The sequence below is a fragment of the Ranitomeya variabilis genome, chromosome 7 (assembly GCF_051348905.1).
Source record: "Ranitomeya variabilis isolate aRanVar5 chromosome 7, aRanVar5.hap1, whole genome shotgun sequence".
NCBI classification, from domain to species: Eukaryota; Metazoa; Chordata; class Amphibia; order Anura; family Dendrobatidae; genus Ranitomeya; species Ranitomeya variabilis.
The window spans coordinates 217,288,704-217,316,402 of record NC_135238.1 but is presented as its reverse complement, the minus strand read 5'-3'; the positions used below and the strand labels follow the sequence as shown (position 1 = coordinate 217,316,402).

Here is a 27,699-nt window from a genome sequence, read left to right as displayed (position 1 = left end):
CATGGGTCTTCTGAATGAAACTCGATAGCCTCATATATGCCAATAAGGCTGCTGAGTTCGGGTAAAGAGACCCACAGCTGGTTCAGAAATAACAGTCTATTACTCAGACTCCACTTCATGTCAGACCTACCAGATTATCGGAAGAGTTGGCAAATCTCCAGGGTGCCATTGATGTATCCAAGAAAGCATCAACAGAAAAGTAGCTCTCACACATATCCTTAGGCTAAAAGTCCTTTATCGCGTTCATGTGGACATCTTCCTGGTGGCGTGCAGGTAAAAACAAGGGAATTAAGGTGGAGGGAGGAACCATTTCACGTCTGACTGACGCTTCTATGGGTCCATTGAGAATGGCGTGCTGAGTTGTCTGTTTTTATTGAAAGCTCGGCAGTTAAATCTGAGACTGGTAAGGTGCTGAGCTCTCTTAGGGTGCTCCAGATTCCCTTGGCTGTTCAGCTCTTTAACTGACCTGGCATTCCCAGTGAGCTGTCAGCCATAGTTTCAGCTAAGTGTGGTAGGTTTACTCCGTGCCTTGTATTTTGCTTGCTGATGCATCATTGCCTGACCTTGGACCTCGTTCTGACCATCCGTCTGTTTAAGCCCTTTGCTCTGATCCACTATCCTCCTGGTATTTTGACCTGGAACCATGCCTGTTTACGACTTTGTCTCTTCCCTCTGTTAATGATGTACCCTCCTGGCTCTTAACCTCGGACTGTGTGTAAAAGAAGCCTTAACCTCACAGAGGATCGAAGCTCACTAATGGAGCAGGTAGCATACAGTGGTCATACAGTCAGCAACAGCACTCAAAACAACTCCTCTCCGGATGTGCCAGAATTCTAGTGGCTATACGCCAGCCCTGAATTCATACAAACAAACTCTTCTCTGGAGGTGCCAGAATTCTAATAGCTATAGGCCAGCCCTGAGCACATGCTGACACAGACCACACAGTAGCAAAGTTCATACACACATGAACATAAGTTGATACTAGCGCATCGGCGTGCGCCTCTGAAAACCTTTTAAACGTACAGCTCAAGTCCAGTCAGACAGGACCTTGACGGTGGACCAATCCAAAGCTTCCACATCACCAGAGCAGCTGACAACCGACCACCAATGAGACATCGCCACATCATGAGCATGCTCAGTATGGTGATTTCTGGACTTAGTCTCTAGAGTGTTCGCTCATCGCTGACTACCGCTGGTTACCATAGGCTTGGCTGAAGAGCCAGCAGTAACCAGACAAATAGCACAAGCCTGAGCAAGATGCTGGGACCGACATCTATGCTCAGCAGCACCCGCAGCGGTCAAAGCAGAATGTGAGACTGCAGATGCAGACAAGGCTTGGGATCTACCATGTGCAGAAGGAGAATTCTATTTTATTTTTTTAATTATATTATTTAAAATGGGGCGAATGGTAAGTGATTTGAACTTTTATATATATTTAATTTTTTTATATTTTTAAAAACTTTTTTCTTTACTTTTTGCATGTTTCAATAGTCTCCATTAGGGTTGAGCGACTTTTATTTTTATAGGATCGGGTCGGGTTTCACGAAACCCAACTTTCTCAAAAGTCAGGTCGAGTGAAATCGGCCGATCCTATAAAAAAGTCGGGGTCGGGGTCGGCCGAAACACGAAACCCAATGCAGTGCAATGGGATACTATGGTTCCCAGGGTCTGAAGGAGAGGAAACTCTCCTTCAGGCCCTGGGATCCATATAAATGTGTAAAATAAAGAATCAAAATAAAAAATATTGATATACTCACCCTCGGACGCGCCCTGGTACTAACTGGCAGCCTTCCTTCCTAAGAATGAGCGCGTGAATGACCTGCGGTGACGTCGCGGCTTGTGATTGGTCGCGAGTGGTCACATGGGCGGTCACGCGACCAATCACAAGCCGCGACGTCATCTAAGGTCCTTCACGCGCTCATTCTTAGGAAGGAAGGCAGGCTGCCGGAAAGAAGCAGGGCGCGTCCGAGGGTGAGTATATTCCTATTAGGTATATACTCACCCTCGGACGCGCCCTGCTTCTTTCCGGCAGCCTTCCTTCCTAAGAATGAGCGCGTGAAGGACCTTAGATGACGTCGCGGCTTGTGATTGGTCGCGTGACCGCCCATGTGACCGCTCGTGACCAATCACAAGCCGCGACGTCACCGCAGGTCATTCACGCGCTCATTCTTAGGAAGGAAGGCTGCCGGTTAGTACCAGGGCGCGTCCGAGGGTGAGTATATCAATATTTTTTATTTTGATTCTTTATTTAACACTTAAATATGGATTCCGATACCGATTCCCGATATCGCAAACATATCGGAACTCGGTATCGGAATTCCGATACCAGATTCAGAAGATCGCCGACCTCATGGCCGACCCCACACAGGGGTCGTGTCGGGTTTCATGAAATCCGACTTTGCCAAAAGTCGGCGACTTCTGAAAATGGCCGACCCGTTTCGCTCAACCCTAGTCTCCATGGGAGACTAGAAGCTGCCATAACCCGATTGCCTCTGCTACATACAGGCGATGATCAGATCGCCTGTATGTAGCAGAATTGCTGACTTGCTGTGAGCGCCGACCACCAGGCAGCAATCATAGCAATTCGGCAATGACAACCACAGGGGTCTGCGATTGGTGGTCGCCAATGAGCTGGATTTGTGACGCGCTTCCGAAATTATCACATTCAATGCCACTGTAAGCAATTGACAGCAGCATTTAACTGGTTAACAGCCGCAGGTGAATCGTGATTCCAGCCCACAGCAAAGGTCTCTCTCTCTTTCACTCTGTGTGTGTATATATACACTCACTGGCCACTTTATTAGGTACACCATGCTAGTAACGGGTTGGACCCCTTTTGCCTTCAGAACTGCCTCAATTCTTCGTGGCATAGATTCAACAAGGTGCTGGAAGCATTCCTCAGAGATTTTGGTCCATATTGACATGATGGCATCACACAGTTGCCGCAGATTTGTCGGCTGCACATCCCTGATGCGAATCTCTCGTTCCACCACATCCCAAAGATTTCATGTTGTTTACGCCAAATTCTGACCCTACCATCCGAATGTCGCAGCAGAAATCGAGACTCATCAGACCAAGCAACGTTTTTCCAATCTTCTACTGTCCAATTTCGATGAGCTTGTGCAAATTGTAGCCTCAGATTCCTGTTCTTAGCTGAAAGGAGTGGTACCCGGTGTGGTCTTCTGCTGCTGTAGCCCATCTGCCTCAAAGTTCGACGCACTGTGCGTTCAGAGATGCTCTTAGGCCTACCTTGGTTGTAACGGGTGGCGATTTGAGTCACTGTTGCCTTTCTATCAGCTCGAACCAGTCTGCCCATTCTCCTCTGACCTCTGGCATCAACAAGGCATTTCCGCCCACAGAACTGCCGCTCACTGGATTTTTTTTCTTTTTCGGACCATTCTCTGTAAACCCTAGAGATGGTTGTGCGTGAAAATCCCAGTAGATCAGCAGTTTCTGAAATACTCAGACCAGCCCTTCTGGCACCAACAACCATGCCACGTTCAAAGGCACTCAAATCACCTTTCTTCCCCATACTGATGCTCGGTTTGAACTGCAGGAGATTGTCTTGACCATGTCTACATGCCTAAATGCACTGAGTTGCCGCCATGTGATTGGCTGATTAGAAATTAAGTGTTAACAAGAAGTTGGACAGGTGTACCTAATAAAGTGGCCAGTGAGTGTATATTCATATATACTGTGTATATATATGTACTAGATGGTGGCCCGATTCTAACGCATCGGGTATTCTAGAATATGCATGTCCACGTAGTATATTGCACAGCCCACATAGTATATTGCCCAACCACGTAGTATATTGCCCAGCCACGTAGTATATTGCCCAGTTACGTAGTATATTGCCCAGTGATGTAGTATATTGCCCAGCCACGTAGTATATTGCCCAGTTATGTAGTATATTGCCCAGTTACGTAGTATATTTCCCAGTGACAAAGTATACAGCACAGAGTCACGTAGTATATTGCCGAGTGATGTAGTATATTGCCCAGCCACGTAGTATATTGGACAGTCACGTAGTATATTGCCCAGCTATGTAGTATATTGCCCAGCCACGTATGTCACAGGTTAAAAAATAAAAAATAAACATATACTCACCTTCCGAGGGCCCCTTGTAGTCCTTCCGGTCCCAGGGTTGGTATGAGCACAGGACCTGTGATGACGTCGCGGTCACATGACCGTGACGTCATGGCAGGTCCTTCTCGCGCAGGCGTGCAGGACCTGTGATGACTTCGCGGTCACATGACCGTGATATCATGGCAGGTCCTTCGCACATACCATCCTTGCCACCGGAACCTGCCTGCGGAAGGTGAGTATATAATGATTTTTTATTTTTTTTATTATTTTTAACATTAGATTTTTTTACTATTGGCGCTGCATAGGCAGCATCAATAGTAAAAACTTGGTCACACAGGGTTAATAGCGGCGGTAACGGAGTGAGTTACTAGCGGCATAATGCGGTCCGTTACCGCTGGCATTAACCCTGTGTGAGCGGTTACTGCGGGGAGTATGGAGCGGGCGTCGGGCAGTGACTGCAGTGGAGTAGGGAGGGACTAATCAGACTGTGGCCGTCGCTGATTGGTCGCGACAGCCATGACAGGCAGCTGGCGAGACCAATCAGCGACCAATGAATATCCGTGACAGACAGAAGGACAGACAGACAGAAAGATGGAAGTGACCCTTAGACAATTATATAGTAGATATATAATTTATGTTTTTTTATGAAAAAAACAACTGAAAGAAAGTTATCTTCAGAAATATATAGATATATCATATGTAATAATACATGCAGCCGCACACTCTAGTCCTGAGTGCCAGCGGCAGTGCCGGGTATTGATGCGATAGACGCGTGCATTCTCAAGTGTGACCCCGGCCTAAAGCTTGAAGATGTGTCTAAAAATATTTACAACTGACATTATAGGGAATCTGTCACCAAGTTTGAGCTGCTTCATTTGAGAGTAGTATAACTTAGAGACAGATACCCTGACTCCAGTGATTTGTCATTTACTGGGCTGCTTGCTGTAGTTTTCATATAATCACTGTTTTATCTGCTGCAGATCTACCAGTTCCCTGAATATCCCCACCTATACCACTGATCGGCAGCTTTCTGTGTGCACTGTGCATAGGCAGACAGCTGACAATCAGTGATGGAGCGGGGTTGTACAGAGCTCATGAATATGGAAGACTACATGGTAGGAGGATTATTAGTCCCCTAGTGATAATTTTCTGCTGATAAAATTGTGATTTTATGAAAACTACAGCAAGTAGCCCAATAAGTGACCACATTATTGTAATCAAGTTTTTTGTCTCTACATTATGCTGCTCTCAGATTTGGTGACAGATTCATTTTAAGATGGCAAAATTACACCCTATTTATATCATACGTATTGCAAACAGGCTATAATTGTATTTTAGTAGACTAGTTACCGTAACTTAAAGTGTAGCGGAAAATTATGTTTTCTCTTTCAAGGTCCAATATATTAAAACTGAATCTGCAACTTTAAAATGTTTACTCTGCGCAGTCTTGACTTTGTCGAGCCAAGTTTACATTATGAAGTCTCCGGAGATGAACATGACAAGGTACTGTCCACTTTTATTTACTCATTGAAATGGCAAACTGTCAATGCACTTTACCTGTCATGAGCAAAGAGAAGCTAAATGCCCATATCTGACAATGCAAAGACCCCTGGAGTCTGGTGGATGATTAACATCATCGGCATTAATGCTCTTATTTAGAATTTCTGTTAATTTGTCAAATTAATTTTGCTGTAACAGCATTCATGAAGTATGTAAAATAATTATCCACTAATGTTTGAAAGAAAATGGAACCTAGAAATGAATGTTTAAATTAGACAATAAATACAATTGTCTTCAGTTGTTTAGTAATGGGGGTGCGATTTACATTTTTTACATTTACTTTGACATTTTTTGCCTGGTCCTGAAACAGTCAGTCTAGTAGAAATCCTACAAAGAACACGTTTGACTGATGTATAACAAAAGCCCAATCTCCCTTATGCTTCACAACCACGAGAGCAGGTTTAGCAACTTTTATCTAATTCTAAACAGGGGAGAGGGGAGAGGCTCCTGCTGCAGCCAATTGTCTTACTACTAGACACAGGGTGGTGAGGAATAATACAAAGTTAGATGACTCCAGACCTAAGTGTTACATAATTGTGGCTAGGCTCTAACAACAATAATACATGTATGAGACCAAATATTACTATCCCCCATTGTCTAATGTTCAGGTAATACAAGATATAGAATGTTGAATTTTAATATCGTCATTATTAAACCAAGAGACAAGATCTACAAGCATTGTCTAGCAGCAGGTAAGCCTCAATGTCACAATCGCTATTGTGTGAAAGATGCGTTGCACACAATAATAACTATTTGAGTACTGTTAGGCTATGTGCACACGTTCAGGTTTTTTCGCGCTTTTTTCGTGTTTTTCGCGATAAAACCGCTATAAAAGCTCATTAAAAACGCATACATTATGCATCCTATCATTTAGAATGCATTCTGCATGTTTTGTGCACATGGTGCGTTTTTTTCCGCGAAAAAAACGCATCGCGGTAAAAAAAAAGCAGCATGTTTATTAATTTTGTGGATTTTCCGTGTTTTTCCCGCAATTCTATGCATTTGGAAAAAACGCACAAAAAACGCGTCAAAAACGTGTCAAAAAAACGCGGTAAAATTTCTGGCAGAAATGTCCGTTTTTTGTCAGGAAAATTTCTGCCAGAAATCCTGACGTGTGCACATAGCCTACAGGAATTTAATGAGAATACAGGATCTACACAGATCATACAGAACACCAAGGTAGGATTCCCCTTTTTCTGCTCCCCAGAATAAACAATGTCTTATCGCTTTTAACATGATTTAAATACAGATCTAGCACTTCTAAATTTGTCAGATAGCATACTACTTTAATAACATACTCATATAGCATGTCACCTGACAAAGTAAGAATTACTACATCTACATTGCTACAGAATAAGAATTGCAATCAGTTCATGGATACAACACCAGAACCACATCAGTGCATGAATACAGCACCAAAACCATCATCAGTATATGAAAACAGCACCATAAGTATTATCAGTATGTAAATACAGCACCAGAATCAATATAAGTACATGAATACATCCCCAGACCACCATCAGTACATTACTACAGCACCAGAAGCAACATCAATACATAAATGGATTAGCAGAAATACCATCAGTACATAAATGCAGCATTAGAATCATCATCAGAACAGGAAAACAACATCAGATCCACCATCAGTGCATGAATACAGCACTAAAACCACCAACAATACATGAATACAGTACCAGAACCCCCATATTAGAGCCAGCATCACTACATTCATACAACAGTTGTCATCAATACACGAATACAGCAATCAATTGCAAAGTCAGGTCAGCCATCATATACATTTGAATTGCATTAAAGGGAACCTGACAACATTAAAATAAAATCTAATCTGCAGGCACCATGTTATAGAGCAGGGAGAGAAAAGAAGATTGATATATAATTTTGCTATAAATTCAGTATAACTTGTTTTAATCATTTAAATCTCTGCTCTTTCAGGGTATTTTTTTGCATAGTGGGCGGTCCTAACAATGATTGACAGCTATCTCTGTATACACACTTATATGATGAAAGCTGTCAATCACTAATAGGACCGCCCACACCACGTTGCAGCTGTAACAGCTTCTACTCTGGTGTGAAAAATTTCTACAAGATTTTGGAAGATGTCTGTGGGAATTTTTTGTCCTTTCATCCAGAAGAACTGTTGTTGGATGCGAGGGTGCAATCTCCATCCAAGTTCACCCCAAAAGTATTGGATGAGGTTGAGGTCAGGACTCTATGCGGACAGTCATCTTCTTCTACACCAAACTCCCCCATCCATGTACCTTTATGGACCTTGCTTAAAGAGGTTGTCCGCTACTTTTACATTGATGGCCTATCCTTAGGATAGGTCATCAATGTTTGATCGGATCCAACACCTGGTACCCCCGCCTATCAGCTGTTATTGGTGGTGGCAGGGCCGGACTGGGACTAAAATTCAGCCCTGGCATTTGAAGTTACACAGGCCCACTTGTCACATGGTGACTGTATAATATCTTTGTACACTTGTAGGCAGGGCCGGTTTTAGGCAAAGTGGGGCCCTAGGTAAAGTTTAAAATGAGGCCCCAAATGCTAACATATCGCACATCACACAAAAGCATTTCTGTTGTATTTACGTGCGCTGAGTTCAGGCCGCTAAATGAGTTTGATCGACAATACTGAAGTTGTTCAACGCTTGTTTCCCGGCCTCTTTCCACCAACTGAGGAATAATGATGGGACAGAACGATCACTAATAGATCACTAACAGATCACCATACAGTATCATGTTATAAGCAGCACATCTACAGTTTACACCGGCGATGTGCTGCTGAGAACAATGATTTTTGTTCCAGCAAAAACAATCTGAATATGCAGCATTTTACTTGTTTAGTAAAATACACCCCATAGTCCTCCATATATTATAATGTGCTCCACAGTCCTCCATATAGTATAATACACTCCCTATAGTCCTCCATATATTAAAATACACTGCTCAGTCCTCCACATAGTATAATACACTCCTCATAGTCCTCCATATAGCATAATACACTCCTCATAGTGCTCCATATAGTATAATGCACCGCCATAGTCATCCATGTAGTACAATTCACTTCCCATAGTATACTGCACCCCATAGTTCTTCATATAGTATAACGTATTCCCCATAGTCCTCGATACAGTATAATGCAGCCCACATATAGCATAATGCAGCCACCCCAGAGTATAATGCAGCCACCCCAGAGTATAATGCAGCCACCCCACAGAGTATAATGTAACCCCCCATAGAATATAATACAGCCCACCTCCCCATAATATATAATGTAGCCCCCCATAGTATATAACACAGCCTCCCCCATAGAATATAATATACCCCCACAATAGTATATAACACAGCCACATAGTACATAACATGGCCTCCCCCATAGAATATAATATACTCCCCACAGTATATAGCAAAGCCCGCATAGTATATAGCACAAACCGTATAGTATATAGCACAGCGCGCGTAGTAGATAACACAGCCCACACAGCAGTATACAGCACAGCCCACACAGTAGTATACAGCACAGACCACACAGTAGTATACAGCACAGACCACACAGTAGTATACAGCACAGCCTACGTAGAAGTATACAGCACAGCCCACAGAGTACTATATACAGCACAGCCCACAGAGTACTATATACAGCACAGCCCACGGAGTACTATATACAGCACAGCCCACGGAGTACTATATACAGCACAGCCCACGGAGTACTATATACAGCACAGCCCACAGAGTACTATATACAACAACAAAGTAAGAATGAGCGGGCACCATCCACCTTATATTGAAATAAGGGGATCACCATATGCATACTATATATAATATACCAAACAAGAGAACGTGTATGCACAAAGATTGGGATCACCACAACAATGCTGGAAAAGTATAAACAGTCTTTATTATGAAACAGTACACACAAAAAATGTTAAAAGCATTTAAAAGCCCACATCATCATTGTTGGGTACTGGGTCCATATCAATAACGGGTAAATACCCCAAAATAAGTATACATTACACAACAGCCATATACTCAATATAGTGCTAATGCACATACTGACCTTGAGGAAGACGCTTGCAGCGTCGATACGCGTGGGTCTCTGTATCCACACAGCCTTTTTGACCGGACAGACCAGACAGCATAGGTTTGCAGGGTATTTTCACCCTGGCAGATTAGGTAAGAGCCCTGCTTGTGCTGAGGGGTTGGAGGGGGTATAAGGCATTTTGCCTATACATTTCCATCATCTAGGACATCTTTTTGTCTGCCCTCCCCCCCTCCCTGCTAGTACTTTTAGGCAGGAGATTAGGATTTGGTGGCTCTAATATACCGGCCAAACATATTGGCATACAGGGTGATTGGATATGCAACCTTTGTGTATGGACTGGCATATGTGACCTGTGTATGTGCATTAGCACTATATTGAGTATATGGCTGTTGTGTAATGTATACTTATTTTGGGGTATTTACCCATTATTGATATGGACCCAGTACCCAACAATGATGATGTGGGCTTTTAAATGTTTTTAACATTTTTTGTGTGTACTGTTTCATAATAAAGACTGTTTATACTTTTCCAGCATTGTTGTGGTGATCCCAATCTTTGTGCATACACGTTCTCTTGTTTGGTACAGAGTACTATATACAGCACAGCCCACAGAGTACTATATACAGCACAGCCCACAGAGTACTATATACAGCACAGCCCACAGAGTACTATATACAGCACAGCCCACAGAGCACTATATACAGCACAGCCCACAGAGTACTATATACAGCACAGCCCACAGAGCACTATATACAGCACAGCCCACAGAGTACTATATACAGCACAGCCCACAGAGTACTATATACAGCACAGCCCACAGAGTACTATATACAGCACAGCCCACAGAGTACTATATACAGCACAGCCCACAGAGCACTATATACAGCACAGCCCACAGAGTACTATATACAGCACAGCCCACAGAGCACTATATACAGCACAGCCCACAGAGTACTATATACAGCACAGCCCACAGAGTACTATATACAGCACAGCCCACAGAGTACTATATACAGCACAGCCCACAGAGAACTATATACAGCACAGCCCACAGAGCACTATATACAGCACAGCCCACAGAGTACTATATACAGCACAGCCCACAGAGCACTATATACAGCACAGCCCACAGAGAACTATATACAGCACAGCCCACAGAGCACTATATACAGCACAGCCCACAGAGCACTATATACAGCACAGCCCACAGAGTACTATATACAGCACAGCCCACAGAGTACTATATACAGCACAGCCCACAGAGAACTATATACAGCACAGCCCACAGAGCACTATATACAGCACAGCCCACAGAGTACTATATACAGCACAGCCCACAGAGCACTATATACAGCACAGCCCACAGAGTACTATATACAGCACAGCCCACAGAGCACTATATACAGCACAGCCCACAGAGTACTATATACAGCACAGCCCACAGAGTACTATATACAGCACAGCCCACAGAGTACTATATACAGCACAGCCCGCAGAGCACTATATACAGCACAGCCCACAGAGCACTATATACAGCACAGCCCACAGAGTACTATATACAGCACAGCCCACAGAGTACTATATACAGCACAGCCCACAGAGTACTATATACAGCACAGCCCACAGAGCACTATATACAGCACAGCCCACAGAGCACTATATACAGCACAGCCCACAGAGCACTATATACAGCACAGCCCACAGAGCACTATATACAGCACAGCCCACAGAGCACTATATACAGCACAGCCCACAGAGTACTATACACAGCACAGCCCACAGAGTACTATATACAGCACAGCCCACAGAGTACTATATACAGCACAGCCCACAGGGTACTATATACAGCACAGCCCACAGGGCACTATATATAGCACAGCCCACAGAGCACTATATACAGCACAGCCCACAGAGTACTATATACAGCACAGCCCACAGAGTACTATATACAGCACAGCCCACAGAGAACTATATACAGCACAGCCCACAGAGCACTATATACAGCACAGCCCACAGAGTACTATATACAGCACAGCCCACAGAGTACTATATACAGCACAGCCCACAGAGCACTATATACAGCACAGCCCACAGAGTACTATATACAGCACAGCCCACAGAGTACTATATACAGCACAGCCCACAGAGTACTATATACAGCACAGCCCACAGAGCACTATATACAGCACAGCCCACGGAGCACTATATACAGCACAGCCCACAGAGTACTATATACAGCACAGCCCACAGAGTACTATATACAGCACAGCCCACAGAGTACTATATACAGCACAGCCCACAGGGTACTATATATAGCACAGCCCACACAGTTGTATACAGCACAGAGCACAGCCCGCATCTCTTCCCTTCCTCCACCCCCCCCCCCCCCTGAGAATGGCCCCACAGTCCAGTAAAAAAAACAAACACACTCCTCACGTCTCCTCGTGCCCCGCGTTGCTTCCTGCTCCTGTCTCAGCAGCTGCAGTCTGCCCGGGACACAGCAGGTGAGCGATGATATGACGTAATCGTGCACCCGCAGTGTCAGAGGCAGAGCGGGGAATGATGGGAGAGGGAGCTGTTGTGAATTCTGCTCTTGGGCTCCCTCCGGTGGTTCTTGGTGGTAGTGCAGTTGTCTCTGGGTTGTAATCCAGGGCAGGTGTTTCTGCTGATTGCAGCTCTGCTGGGTATTTAGGGTTGCAAGATCCATTACTCCATGCCAGTTGTCCATTGTACTTGGAGGGATTGCATCTCTGTCTGGTTCCTCATGCCCTGCTGTCAATTCAGCTCAGATAAGTTCTGTTTTTTGTCTCTGTAGCACATATTTAATGTGCTTTACATCTCAGTGCAATCCATTGTGTTTTTGTCCAGCTTAGACTTTGTTTGGATTTTTCAGTCATGCTGGATTCTCTGGAGAGGCAGATATACATTCTATGTCTTTAGTTAGATGTAGTATATTTTGTATTTTCTGCTGTGGATATTTTTAGGGTTTTAATACTGACCGCTTAGAATTCTGTCCTATCCTTTTCTATTTAGCTAGAAGTGCCTCTTTTGCTAAATTCTGCTTTCTGTCTGAGTATGTCCTTCCTCTTATACTCACAGTCAATATTTGTGGGGGGCTGCCTATCCTTTGGGGTTCTGCACTGAGGCAAGATAGAATTCCCATTTCCATCTATAGGGGTATTTAGTCCTCCGGCTGTGTCGAGGTGTCTAGGACGTGTTAGGTACACCCCACGGCTACTTCTAGTTGCGGTGTCAGTTCAGGGATTGCGGTCAGTACAGGTACCACCTACTCCAGAGAACGTCTCATGTGGCTCCAGGGTCACCGGATCATAACAGGGAGCGTCTGTAGACGCTCTCTCCTCCATCATTGCATTCAACTGTACCGGCGTCTATACGCCGATATAGTTGAAATGCGATGGTGAGGGGGGGGAGTCGGCGGGGGCGGGGGGGAAGCGGATGGAGCGGCCCACTACTGGCATCGGCCCTTCTGGCATTTGCCAGAAGTGCCCAATGGCCAGTCCGGCCCTGGGTGGCGGCAGCTGTCGGCTAGAACTACTTACTTGTGGAGCTGGCCGTCTACTTGTAGTGGCTGCTGCAGGGTGCTACATATCTGCCTCTTATTGATTTGAATAGGAGGTGGATGTGTATTACTAAGCATTGGCCCCTACAAGCTCTGCAAGTGAGTTACTTCCGGCCGATGGAAAGTGAGTACTTCCGGACGGTGTCAGACCCCGGCCAATCAGATGTTGATGACCTATCCTAAGGATAAGCCATCAATGAATGTAAAAGTAGTGGACAACCTCTGTAATGCAGTGGGGTACAGTAATGCTGAAACAGAAAAGGGTCTTCCCCAATCTGTTCGAATCAAATAATTTTGTTGATGATCCCATAATACACAATATTTTATACAGGCAAATAAAGTGATGCTTCTAATGTGAATAATATCAGCCTTTTCTCTGGTTCACTGAAGGGTTAACAAAGTCCTAATGTTCCATTCAATATCCCGGTTACAGAAGAACAGCTGGCTTCATTACCATGTAAATGAATACAGCTGTTAGAGGACTTATTGTCTTCATAATTTACATTGTTCCCCATCAAGTCTATAATTTTTCATTGTTGTTCTCTCTGACCAGTCCAGAACAAACCTTTATCATTAGAAACTTTAAAAACAGAATCAAATGCCAATGCAAATACTAACGTTAGGGATCAATCCGCATTGTATGGTACGTAATTCACTTTACTTTGGAAATAGGTGATAACTAAGCCATGTATGATATATAGGGGATGATTAGCAATGCCCAAACAGGCTAGTAAACAACCGCCGATCGGCTTGCATGTCGGTTAACAGCATGGATCGTGCCATGCAAATCCAAATCCAGCATTAGAAAAAACGTGCCAAATTTATCACAGTGACTCGCGCTATGCAACAAATATGGCATATCTTGATAAATGTGACATTTTCCACTTGCTTATGCCTACTCATGGTTGTCTTTATGTCGACAAGTGTTGTTATATCTCAGCTGATGAGGTTGATCCTCAAAAGCCTGGGTCCGGATCAGTAGTTATTAGGCATGTTTAGATGATGTTGGTGAAGTAAGAATATCCACATGGAACAACGGAGACCGATGTCACAGGACGGTAACTGAGGCAGCAGATTTGGAACCACGGGAACTGATCAAAACAGAGTTGAAACACCGTAAACAGGAATGGCAGAGGTACACTGATGGAGGAACATGTGTTCAAATCTGGCCATCAGTCTCCTCTAGAGACTGAGAAGAACTAAGAACGACAAAGCTGCTTTTCAAATGGAGGAGGACGGATATACAGTACAGACCAAAAGTTTGGACACACCTTCTCATTTAAAGATTTTTCTGTATTTTCATGACTATGAAAATTGTACATTCACACTGAAGGCATCAAAACTATGAATTAACACATGTGGAATTATCTACTTAACAAAAAAGTGTGAAACAACTGAAATTATGTCTTATATTCTAGGTTCTTCAAAGTAGCCACCTTTTGCTTTGATGACTGCTTTGCACACTCTTGGCATTCTCTTGATGAGCTTCAAGAGGTAGTCAGCGGGAATGGTTTTCACTTCACAAGTGTGCCCTGTCAGGTTTAATAAGTGGAATTTCTTGCCTTATAAATGGGGTTGGGACCATCAGTTGTGTGGAGCAGAAGTCTGGTGGATACACAGCTGATAGTCCTAATGAATAGACTGTTAGAATTTGTATTATGGCAAGAAAAAATGCAGCTAAGTAAAGAAAAATGAGTGGCCATCATTACTTTAAGAAATGAGGGTCAGTCAGTCCGAAAAATTAGGAAAACTTTGAAAGTGTCCCCAAGTGCAGTGGCAAAAACCATCAAGAGCTACAAAGAAACTGGCTCACATGAGGACCGCCCCAGGAAAGGAAGACCAAGAGTCACCTCTGCTTCTGAGGATAAGTTTATCCGAGTCACCAGCCTCAGAAATCGCAGGTTAAGAGCAGCTCAGATTAGAGACCAGGTCAATGCCACACAGCGTTCTAGCAGCAGACACATCTCTACAACAACTGTTAAGAAGGGACTTTGTGCAGCAGGCCTTCATGGTAAAATAGCTGCTAGGAAACCACTGCTAAGGACAGGCAACAAGCAGAAGAGACTTGTTTGGGCTAAAGAACACAAGGAATGGACATTAGAACAGTGCAAATCTGTGCTTTGGTCTGATGAGTCCAAATTTGAGTTATTTGGTTCCAACCTCCGTGTCTTTGTGTGACGCAGAAAAGGTGAACGGATGGACTCTACATGCCTGGTTCCCACCGTGAAGCATGGAGGAGGAGGTGTGATGGTGTGGGGGTGCTTTGCTGGTGACACTGTTGGGGATTTATTCAAAATTGAAGGCATACTGAACCAGCATGGCTACCACAGCATCTTGCAGCGGCATGCTATTCCATCCAGTTCGCGTTTAGTTGGACCATCATTTATTTTTCAACAGGACAACGACCCCAAACACACCTCCAGGCTGTATAAGGGCTACTTGACCAAGAAGGAGAGTGATGGGGTGCTACACCAGATGACCTGGCCTCCACTGTCACCAGACCTGAACCCAATCGAGATGGTTTGGGGTGAGCTGGACCACAGAGTGAAGGCAAAAGGGCCAACAAGTGCTAAGCATCTCTGGGAACTCCTTCAAGATGGTTGGAAGACCATTTCCGGTGACTACCTCTTGAAGCTCATCAAGAGAATGCCAAGAGTGTGCAAAGCAGTCATCAAAGCAAAAGGTGGCTACTTTGAAGAACCTAGAATATAAGACATATTTTCAGTTGTTTCACACTTTTTTGTTAAGTAGATAATTCCACATGTGTTAATTCATAATTTTGATGCCTTCAGTGTGAATGTACAATTTTCATAGTCATGAAAATACAGAAAAATCTTTAAATGATAAGATGTGTCCAAACTTTTGGTCTGTACTGTACATGCACCTCCATTGGGAGCTATTTTCAGAACAAGAAACCTGAGCTGAGCTCCCTTCACACATGGTAGATACCGGCTGTGTTATGAAGTCTCTAACAGCAGCTGGAGTTGAGCTTCAACTGCTGCTGTTAACCATTTAGTTTATGCTCTCAATCTGGCACAATGGCATTTAAATGTAGTGGATGCTTCAACTGCTGCTGTTAACAATTTGGTTTATGCTCTCAGTCTCTCACAATGGCATTTAAATGTATCGGATGAAGGTACACAAGCACACTGCCTCCTATTAGCACCCCCTGTTCAAAGCCCCATTGCTGTTATCTTGGTACTCCTGTGAAGCCCAACCACAGGCTAAGCTTTTTAGGAGACCCAGATTTACAATATATACTGCAATGATAGCAGGTTGAAGACCTCTAAGGAGACTAAAAGTTAAATTTCAAAAAAGTTGTAAAAATATTAGAACAATTGAAAATAATATAACAAATGTAATATCCCCTTCTTCCCTCATTAAACAAAAAGAAATAAAAAAAAATAAATGAAAAACATTTATTTACAATATTGCCATATCCATAAAAGTATGTTCTATCAAAATATCAAATTAATTAATCCACACAGAATTAAGGTCGGTCTTTCGGTCACAACATCTCCTTAAAAAATACAATAACATTATTTGTATCCCAAAATGGGATCAATAAAAACATTAATTTAGCATGCAAAAAAATAAGCACAAGCCTTCACATAACTCCATTGATGGGAAAGTTAAAAAAAATTAAAGGGTCTTAGAAAATGGCGACATAAACCAACAATTTTTTTTTTACTTCTGAAATTGTTTTTCATTTAAGTAGTGCGAAAACAATCTATGTGACCTTGGTATCACCATAATCATATTGACCTGGGAAATCATTTTTTACCATACAATGAACACCACAAAATCCAAACCAAAAAACAATGGTAAAATTGTATTTTTGTTACCATTTTATGACTGCCGATGAAAAACTGAAAAAAGTTATAGAGTTTGGAATAAGGCAAAGAAAGAAACTAAAGCGCATAAGTGAATAATCGCCGGGTCCTTAAGGAGTTAAAATATATTTATTTAATTAGTATTTGATAAAATAAAGATAAGTGGACTGCGCCAATAAACAAGAAATAAAATATGTTCCGCTAAGACACCAAAGCAGATTTTAGATCTTTAGACTTTATGCAAATCATCCGTTGTCAGGATTTCGGCTGCAGCCTACAGGTTGTTGTCACCGTCTAGCACAGATACTTCTATGACTTAACCTCGCGCCCACTACACCTTCCATAGAAAGTGGTTTTGGAAACAGGAATCAGTTCGAAGTTATTTTGAGAAAGAACATTAGCACTTCTCTGCGTTAGTAGACAGCGGATGATTTCCTGTCCTCATTACTCAAAAAGGCTATTAAAACACTTACAATAGGTTCTCATCTTGCAGTTAAGCACAGTGGAGGATATCCTTAATTAGGGTGAGATAAAGGAGAGATAATTGTGATTTTTTTTCCCTTAAATTGCTAGTTTAATGTCATTGGAACTTGTACATGTAAAAAAACGGAAATTTCTGGAGAGACTTGAAGCCATAAAAAAAGCTTATGCTGAGAAGACAATGGGACGTCACGTCCATTCCTATTATAGATTGTACCCCATTGTTTGCATCGATTTTAATATTTAGTATTAAAGGCGTTTTAATCTTGATGACCGTACCTTTCCTTATGAGGGGTGAGCATTAATAGATCAGTCGATCAGTTAAATAAAGGAGCTGCTGTGCTTCTAAAGTGAGACAGCGCCATCACTGTGTAGTGGCCATGATTGGTACTGCACTGCTGTGCTTCTAAAGCGCCACAGTTCCATTATTATTATTATTATTTATTTATATAGCACCATTAATTCCATGGTGCTGTGCATGAGAAAGGGGTTACATACAGGGTTATAGATATCAGTAAAAAAATGACAAACAATGACAGACTGGTACAGGGGGGAGAGGACCCTGCCCTTGCGGACTTACATTCTATGGGAATGATGGTGTAGTGGCCATGATTGGTACAGCACTCTCTCCCATAGAAGGGGGAGAGCTTCCAGTATTGATATAAGATTATCTCATCAATATTAAATTCACAAAAATCATATTCTCCTACATTTTAAAGTAAAAAAACAAAACAAGTAACCCTTCCTAGCCTGCCATGTTTGCAAAGTGCCCCATAAATATCAAATACAATGCCCCATAGGTGTTATAACGAATGGAAACGGAGGCACAGATGGTGAAGTGCACATTCGTTTATTGAAATTTTCGTGGAACTAGGGGACGACTACCCAGGGGGCTCCCTTGAACAGGATCAGAATTTGAAAGTTCGGGAAACGCAAGGTGCTACCTCCAGTTAGACTCAGAGTACATGGAAGCTGACTCGGCCGAACTGGCAGGCAAGCAGACACTGCAAGTAGTGGAGAACTAGGCAGAAGATATGCCGCTCTAGTGGGTAACAGGTGACAGTAGGCACGGAGAGCAGCAGATGATGCTGGCGCAGTCCCAGAACACATGGGAAAGCACAGTAGAAGCTCTGAGGAAACAAACCAGTATTAGCTAAGTTCTAGCAGAGCATAACACACAGGCACAGGAACCTGAGAACCAGCAACAGGAAACACTTGTTGCTCAGGGATATCCATAAGGGCAAAGGTGCCTGAAATAGTACGAGACACTCAGCCATTGACTGAAAGCTATTTTGAAAATGGCCCTCTTTCTCTTTAAGAAACCAGGAGTGCACACGCGCGCCCTTAGAGACGAGCCTGGAGACCTGCGAGGCGCGCGTAGAGTCCAGGAAGCAGAAGCAGAGGCAGACAAGACGGGATATGGGATGGAAGCCCCCAGAGACCAGCGTCCCCCGCCGGGTACCGCGCAGAAGCAGCAACCCTGAGATCACAGGTAAGGACTGGGGAGCAGAGCGGGACGGAGGCGCTACAGGTGTCAGCCACAGAGTTCCCACACTGAACTCTAAGTGTTAGCAAAACAGTTAGCCGCGGTACCCCATAAGGTGCCATAAATGACTTTTGTCACGGGACCACTACAAAGTGCAGCATTTATTAATAACTCTTTAGCACTGGAGGTCCACGGCATGCAGGACTCAACGAAGCTCTCTATGCTGAAGGGCGACCGGAAGCTGAATTCTGAATAATTCCCAACACTGAAGAACCACAGGATGCAAAATCTCCACTGCACCCTGTCCGCTCCCCTACACCTCCGAAATCCCCATCATGACTCTATATAAGAGCATCGCTGCATTGCAACAAACTTCTAAATGTGCAATATAAGTATTTATTTGGGTGAAAGAGAGTTATAATCCTTGTCTGCAAAATGCAAAATTCTTGTACCTCCTTGGACATGCACATTCAAGGAATACACACCGGGAGGCAGAATGTCACGTGCACAATTTATAGGAACCCTATATTGGCTTCAGCATTGTGCTAAGTGTCAACTGCGCTTCCAAAATTCGAGCCTGGTCCAGTTTGGAGGAATCTAGCTTACATATCGCAAAAAAGGCTCACAACTTTATGTTTCACACATGGAAAGAACTTTATGGAACATGATGGAGTTTGTTTTAATGCAAACAGACTTCTATGAGGCCATGATGAGGGTGTAGGAGGAATAAGGAGCCAACAAGTGTCTCTGAATAATCAAGGACCACTTGACGTATAGCGTGCAGCATGGCTTTTAACACTGGATGATCGTCTGTGAATGATTATTATCTAGAGGACCACAGGACACAGCGTCTTGGATAGGATCTAACACATTACCAGGGGATACTGTTATGGTTCTCAATGGCAAGAGAACATAGCCCAGCAAACATAAGAACTAGCTCTTGGAAGGATGGAAACTAAACTGACCATGAACTAAACCTGCCGCACAACTAACAGTAGCCGGGTAGCGTAGCCTGCGTTTTATCCCTAGACGCCCAGCGCCGGCCGGAGGACTAACTAATCCTGGCAGAGGAAAATATAGTCCTGGCTCACCTCTAGAGAAAATTCCCCGAAAGGCAGACAGAGGCCCCCACAAATATTGGCGGTGATTTTAGATGAAATGACAAACGTAGTATGAAAATAGGTTTAGCAAAATTGAGGTCCGCTTACTAAATAGCAGGAAGACAGAAAGGACACTTTCATGGTCAGCTAAAAACACTATCAAAACACCATCCTGAAATTACTTTAAGACTCTAGTATTAACTCATAACATCAGAGTGGCAATTTCAGATCACAAGAGCTTTCCAGACACAGAAACGAAACTACAGCTGTGAACTGGAACAAAATGCAAAAACAAACAAGGACTAAAGTCCAACTTAGCTGGGAGTTGTCTAGCAGCAGGAACATGCACAGAAAGGCTTCTGATTACAATGTTGACCGGCATGGAAGTGACAGGGGAGCAAGGCTAAATAGCGACTCCCACATCCTGATGGAAACAGGTGAACAGAGAGGATGATGCACACCAGTTCAATTCCACCAGTGGCCACCGGGGGAGCCCAAAATCCAATTTCACAACAGTACCCCCCCCCTCAAGGAGGGGGCACCGAACCCTCACCAGAACCACCAGGGCGATCAGGATGAGCCCTATGAAAGGCACGGACCAAATCGGAGGCATGAACATCAGAGGCAGTCACCCAAGAATTATCCTCCTGACCGTATCCCTTCCACTTGACCAGATACTGGAGTTTCCGTCTGGAAACACGGGAGTCCAAGATTTTTTCCACAACGTACTCCAACTCGCCCTCAACCAACACCGGAGCAGGAGGCTCAACGGAAGGCACAACCGGTACCTCATACCTGCGCAATAATGACCGATGAAAAACATTATGAATAGAAAAAGATGCAGGGAGGTCCAAACGGAAGGACACAGGGTTAAGAATCTCCAATATCTTGTACGGGCCGATGAACCGAGGCTTAAACTTGGGAGAAGAAACCCTCATAGGGACAAAACGAGAAGACAACCACACCAAGTCCCCAACACAAAGCCGAGGACCAACCCGACGCCGGCGGTTGGCAAAAAGCTGAGTCTTCTCCTGGGACAACTTCAAATTGTCCACTACCTGCCCCCAAATCTGATGCAACCTCTCCACCACAGCATCCACTCCAGGACAATCCGAAGATTCCACCTGACCAGAAGAAAATCGAGGATGAAACCCCGAATTACAGAAAAAGGGAGACACCAAGGTGGCAGAGCTGGCCCGATTATTGAGGGCAAACTCCGCTAAAGGCAAAAAAGCAACCCAATCATCCTGATCTGCAGACACAAAACACCTCAAATATGTCTCCAAGGTCTGATTCGTCCGCTCGGTCTGGCCATTAGTCTGAGGATGGAAAGCAGACGAGAAAGACAAATCTATGCCCATCCTAGCACAGAATGCTCGCCAAAATCTAGACACGAATTGGGTACCTCTGTCAGAAACGATATTCTCCGGAATACCATGCAAACGGACCACATTTTGAAAAAACAGAGGAACCAACTCGGAAGAAGAAGGCAACTTAGGCAGGGGAACCAAATGGACCATCTTAGAGAAACGATCACACACCACCCAGATGACAGACATCTTCTGAGAAACAGGAAGATCCGAAATAAAATCCATCGAGATGTGCATCCAGGGCCTCTTCGGGATAGGCAAGGGCAACAACAATCCACTAGCCCGAGAACAACAAGGCTTGGCCCGAGCACAAATGTCACAAGACTGCACGAAGCCTCGCACATCTCGAGACAGGGAAGGCCACCAGAAGGACCTTGCCACCAAATCCCTGGTACCAAAGATTCCAGGATGACCTGCCAACGCAGAAGAATGAACCTCAGAAATGACTTTACTGGTCCAATCATCAGGAACAAACAGTCTACCAGGTGGGCAACGATCAGGTCTATCCGCCTGAAACTCCTGCAAGGCCCGCCGCAGGTCTGGAGAAACGGCAGACAATATCACTCCATCCTTAAGGATACCTGTAGGTTCAGAATTACCAGGGGAGTCAGGCTCAAAACTCCTAGAAAGGGCATCCGCCTTAACATTCTTAGAACCCGGCAGGTAGGACACCACAAAATTAAACCGAGAGAAAAACAACGACCAGCGCGCCTGTCTAGGATTCAGGCGTCTGGCGGACTCAAGATAAATTAGATTTTTGTGGTCAGTCAATACCACCACCTGATGTCTAGCCCCCTCAAGCCAATGACGCCACTCCTCAAAAGCCCACTTCATGGCCAAAAGCTCCCGATTCCCAACATCATAATTCTGCTCGGCGGGCGAAAATTTACGTGAGAAAAAAGCACAAGGTCTCATCACGGAGCAATCGGAACTTCTCTGCGACAAAACCGCCCCAGCTCCGATTTCAGAAGCGTCGACCTCAACCTGAAAAGGAAGAGCAACATCAGGCTGACGCAGCACAGGGGCGGAAGAAAAGCGGCGCTTAAGCTCCCGAAAGGCCTCCACAGCAGCAGGGGACCAATCAGCAACATCAGCACCCTTCTTAGTCAAATCAGTCAATGGTCTAACAACATCAGAAAAACCAGCAATAAATCGACGATAAAAGTTAGCAAAGCCCAAAAATTTCTGAAGACTCTTAAGAGAAGAGGGTTGCGTCCAATCACAAATAGCCTGAACCTTGACAGGATCCATCTCGATGGAAGAGGGGGAAAAAATATATCCCAAAAAGGAAATCTTTTGAACCCCAAAAACGCACTTAGAACCCTTCACACACAAGGAATTAGACCGCAAAACCTGAAAAACCCTCCTGACCTGCTGGACATGAGAGTCCCAGTCATCCGAAAAAATCAAAATATCATCCAGATACACAATCATAAATTTATCCAAATAATCACGGAAAATGTCATGCATAAAGGACTGAAAGACTGAAGGGGCATTTGAAAGACCAAAAGGCATCACCAAATACTCAAAGTGGCCCTCGGGCGTATTAAATGCGGTTTTCCACTCATCCCCCTGCTTAATTCGCACCAAATTATACGCCCCACGGAGATCTATCTTAGAGAACCACTTGGCCCCCTTTATGCGAGCAAATAAATCAGTCAGCAGTGGCAACGGATATTGATATTTAACCGTGATTTTATTCAAAAGCCGATAATCAATGCACGGCCTCAAAGAGCCATCTTTCTTAGCCACAAAGAAAAAACCGGCTCCTAAGGGAGATGACGAAGGACGAATATGTCCCTTTTCCAAGGACTCCTTTATATATTCTCGCATAGCAGCATGTTCAGGCACAGACAGATTAAATAAACGACCCTTAGGGTATTTACTACCCGGAATCAAATCTATGGCACAATCGCACTCCCGGTGCGGAGGTAATGAACCAAGCTTAGGTTCTTCAAAAACGTCACGATATTCAGTCAAGAATTCAGGAATCTCAGAGGGAATAGATGATGAAATGGAAACCACAGGTACGTCCCCATGCGTCCCCTTACATCCCCAGCTTAACACAGACATAGCTTTCCAGTCAAGGACTGGGTTATGAGATTGCAGCCATGGCAATCCAAGCACCAACACATCATGTAGGTTATACAGCACAAGAAAGCGAATAATCTCCTGGTGATCCGGATTAATCCGCATAGTTACTTGTGTCCAGTATTGTGGTTTATTGCTAGCCAATGGGGTGGAGTCAATCCCCTTCAGGGGTATAGGAGTTTCAAGAGGCTCCAAATCATACCCACAGCGTTTGGCAAAGGACCAATCCATAAGACTCAAAGCGGCGCCAGAGTCGACATAGGCATCCGCGGTAATAGATGATAAAGAACAAATCAGGGTCACAGATAGAATAAACTTAGACTGTAAAGTGCCAATTGAAACTGACTTATCAAGCTTCTTAGTACGCTTAGAGCATGCTGATATAACATGAGTTGAATCACCGCAATAGAAGCACAACCCATTTTTTCGTCTAAAATTCTGCCGTTCACTTCTGGACAGAATTCTATCACATTGCATATTCTCTGGCGTCTTCTCAGTAGACACCGCCAAATGGTGCACAGGTTTGCGCTCCCGCAGACGCCTATCGATCTGGATAGCCATTGTCATGGACTCATTCAGACCCGCAGGCACAGGGAACCCCACCATAACATCCTTAATGGCATCAGAGAGACCCTCTCTGAAATTCGCCGCCAGGGCGCACTCATTCCACTGAGTAAGCACAGCCCATTTACGGAATTTCTGGCAGTATATTTCAGCTTCGTCTTGCCCCTGAGATAGGGACATCAAGGCCTTTTCCGCCTGAAGTTCTAACTGAGGTTCCTCATAAAGCAACCCCAAGGCCAGAAAAAACGCATCCACATTGAGCAACGCAGGATCCCCTGGAGCCAATGCAAAAGCCCAATCCTGAGGGTCGCCCCGGAGCAAGGAAATCACAATCCTGACCTGATGAGCAGGATCTCCAGCAGAGCGAGATTTCAGGGACAAAAACAACTTGCAATTATTTTTGAAATTTTGAAAGCAAGATCTATTCCCCGAGAAAAATTCAGGCAAAGGAATTCTAGGTTCAGATATAGGAACATGAACAACAAAATCTTGTAAATTTTGAACTTTCGTGGTAAGATTATTCAAACCTGCAGCTAAACTCTGAATATCCATTTTAAACAGGTGAACACAGAGCCATTCCAGGATTAGAAGGAGAGAGAGAGAGAAAGGCTGCAACATAGGCAGACTTGCAAGAGATTCAATTACAAGCACACTCAGAACTGAAGGAAAAAAAAAAAAAAAATCTTCAGCAGACTTCTCTTATCTCTCCTTTCTCTGTCAATAATTTAACCCTTTTTGGCCGGTCAAACTGTTATGGTTCTCAATGGCAAGAGAACATAGCCCAGCAAACATAAGAACTAGCTCTTGGAAGGATGGAAACTAAACTGACCATGAACTAAACCTGCCGCACAACTAACAGTAGCCGGGTAGCGTAGCCTGCGTTTTATCCCTAGACGCCCAGCGCCGGCCGGAGGACTAACTAATCCTGGCAGAGGAAAATATAGTCCTGGCTCACCTCTAGAGAAAATTCCCCGAAAGGCAGACAGAGGCCCCCACAAATATTGGCGGTGATTTTAGATGAAATGACAAACGTAGTATGAAAATAGGTTTAGCAAAATTGAGGTCCGCTTACTAAATAGCAGGAAGACAGAAAGGACACTTTCATGGTCAGCTAAAAACACTATCAAAACACCATCCTGAAATTACTTTAAGACTCTAGTATTAACTCATAACATCAGAGTGGCAATTTCAGATCACAAGAGCTTTCCAGACACAGAAACGAAACTACAGCTGTGAACTGGAACAAAATGCAAAAACAAACAAGGACTAAAGTCCAACTTAGCTGGGAGTTGTCTAGCAGCAGGAACATGCACAGAAAGGCTTCTGATTACAATGTTGACCGGCATGGAAGTGACAGGGGAGCAAGGCTAAATAGCGACTCCCACATCCTGATGGAAACAGGTGAACAGAGAGGATGATGCACACCAGTTCAATTCCACCAGTGGCCACCGGGGGAGCCCAAAATCCAATTTCACAACAGGATACACTAATCAGCATGTTCGTTAGAACAGGTCCGGGAGGAAAGTTTGCTGATCTGTTTGGTCACATTTAGTATTTTTTCTTACAGTTTTTTAAATTTGTTTTTAACTGTTTTCACAGATTTTTAATATGCCTGGATTGCCATTTCTGATTGGATCAGGACAGGACATGACATAATGCCGACTAACCTGTCTTTGCAATGATTGAAGACTCTCGGTCTGAAATGCGTTTGCTACTGTAAAATATCCCTGCGGGGGTTGTGACTTGTTTATCATATATTTTTATACTTACCTAATAAACATGGTGATTTTAAGAAGATCCTGACGCTGGACCATCCTTCCTTTTTTGATACATATTCCTGCAGCACAAAGAGTGACTGCAGACTTTAACCAAAAGGACATATAATAATCCTCTATAAAAATATAAAATCCCTTCATTCAAATATCGCATCTAACCTACAAGATGGAAAAATTGGATTCAAATTTTTCACAAAAAATATCAAAATGCATTTACAAACATATATAGATATTACCTTGTAGATTGTGAGCCCTCGCGGGCAGGGTCCTCTCTCCTCCTGTACCAGTTGCAGTCGGTGACTTGATATTATGTATACCCCTTTTCACATGGAAAGTGTAATGGAATAAATGGCGCTATAATAACAAACAATAATAATAAATAATAATAACTACAGACAATGGCGCACATAAGTTAGGTCACCACAAATATTTTTAAAAGAAGCAATAGTCGAGGTTATGCTATTGCCCCTTTCATCCACCATGACTGCAGGTAATAATCATTTTAATTAATTAATCAATGCATAATATGGAATGTTATATATTTTTGGTTGCATGATGTTTTGTACATATCATAGTCAGTCTTATATTCCACCTTTGTTGTTAGATGTTCTATTCACAATGTAATTGTATCATATACATGGCCAATTGATCCATTATAGGCTCAATGATTTCACATACAGAGCTGCTAATATTTAGGATATTTGTCCAGTTATCTTTTGCTTTCTGTCTTTGCCAGTTTAATATATATTATATATGACCATCTATGTTTGGAGTCACTTTAGATCATACATCTGGGGGTGTACAGTTCTCAGCTTCTGTTTTCTGTCTATTCTGACCTATCGTAGCTGCACCATTGTCTGTCATATCTATATTTGATTGTAAATAAATTGTGATATTCTTTTTATGAAAAATTCGGATTCCATTTTTTGTTCTTGGACTCTGTAGGTTAGAGACTTTAACCCAAATTCTGGACAATCTCTTCAAGGCAACATTTGTTTAGGCTTTCAAAAAAAAGGGAAGGACCCCCCAAAAATGCACTAGAAAGTGTTGAGAAACAAAAGAAAGATTCCACTGTTTGCAATGTGTTTGATATCAGCTAATCGTAGTATTTTTAGGAGAAAAATGGGCAAAAAAAAGGTCATACAGGTGAAATTGTCTGGAAGTGGAAAGCTTCATCACGAGTGGTGTAACACATAAGCCCGAGGCTGTCGCTTTCTTTCCTCTTCTTTCTACCCTTGCATCAACTATTTTGGTAAAGCTTGACTTTCAGATCATTTAAAATTCTCCTCTCATCCTGACAAACATTAGTCTATTTTCCCCCTGAAAAGTGTGATCCCATCTTCCGCAAAATATAACAAGACATTTACAAAGCAATTTGCTAAATACTAAGGAAACACCGCAAGTTCCTCTCGTGTCATTTGTTGTATGACAGCATTTGAAATGTGTCTGAACTTGAAACTGTGCTAAGAATTTCAACGGCTTTGACAGAAAACATTGCCGCGCTTACGGCTGTGTCACAGGAAATTACAATTAGCCCCGTATTGTGTCTATGATGAATGTTGAAAAACAAACAGTTTAACATACATTACATTCCTAATTTTCCTGCAGGAAAGGTTGAAAGTGTATGGATTGTCAGTCACCGCTGGAGTAATTGAAGGGTACACCTGCCACTATTCAAAGTACTGTTAAATTAAGATTTTAAGAAATAA

General features: G+C 43.4%; 1 long non-coding RNA gene across 2 annotated transcripts; it reads left to right on the top strand.

Moving 5' to 3' along the window:
• The first annotated feature begins 55 nt into the window (after nt 1–55).
• Nucleotides 56–27,699, top strand: LOC143785999 (uncharacterized). 2 transcript variants are annotated; one of them, XR_013218195.1, is made up of 6 exons: nt 56–273; nt 5,483–5,592; nt 6,258–6,341; nt 18,924–19,096; nt 25,815–25,931; nt 27,599–27,699. It is a non-coding gene; the product is annotated as an uncharacterized LOC143785999 (long non-coding RNA). The 2 variants fall into 2 exon arrangements; XR_013218196.1 differs by lacking the exon at nt 6,258–6,341.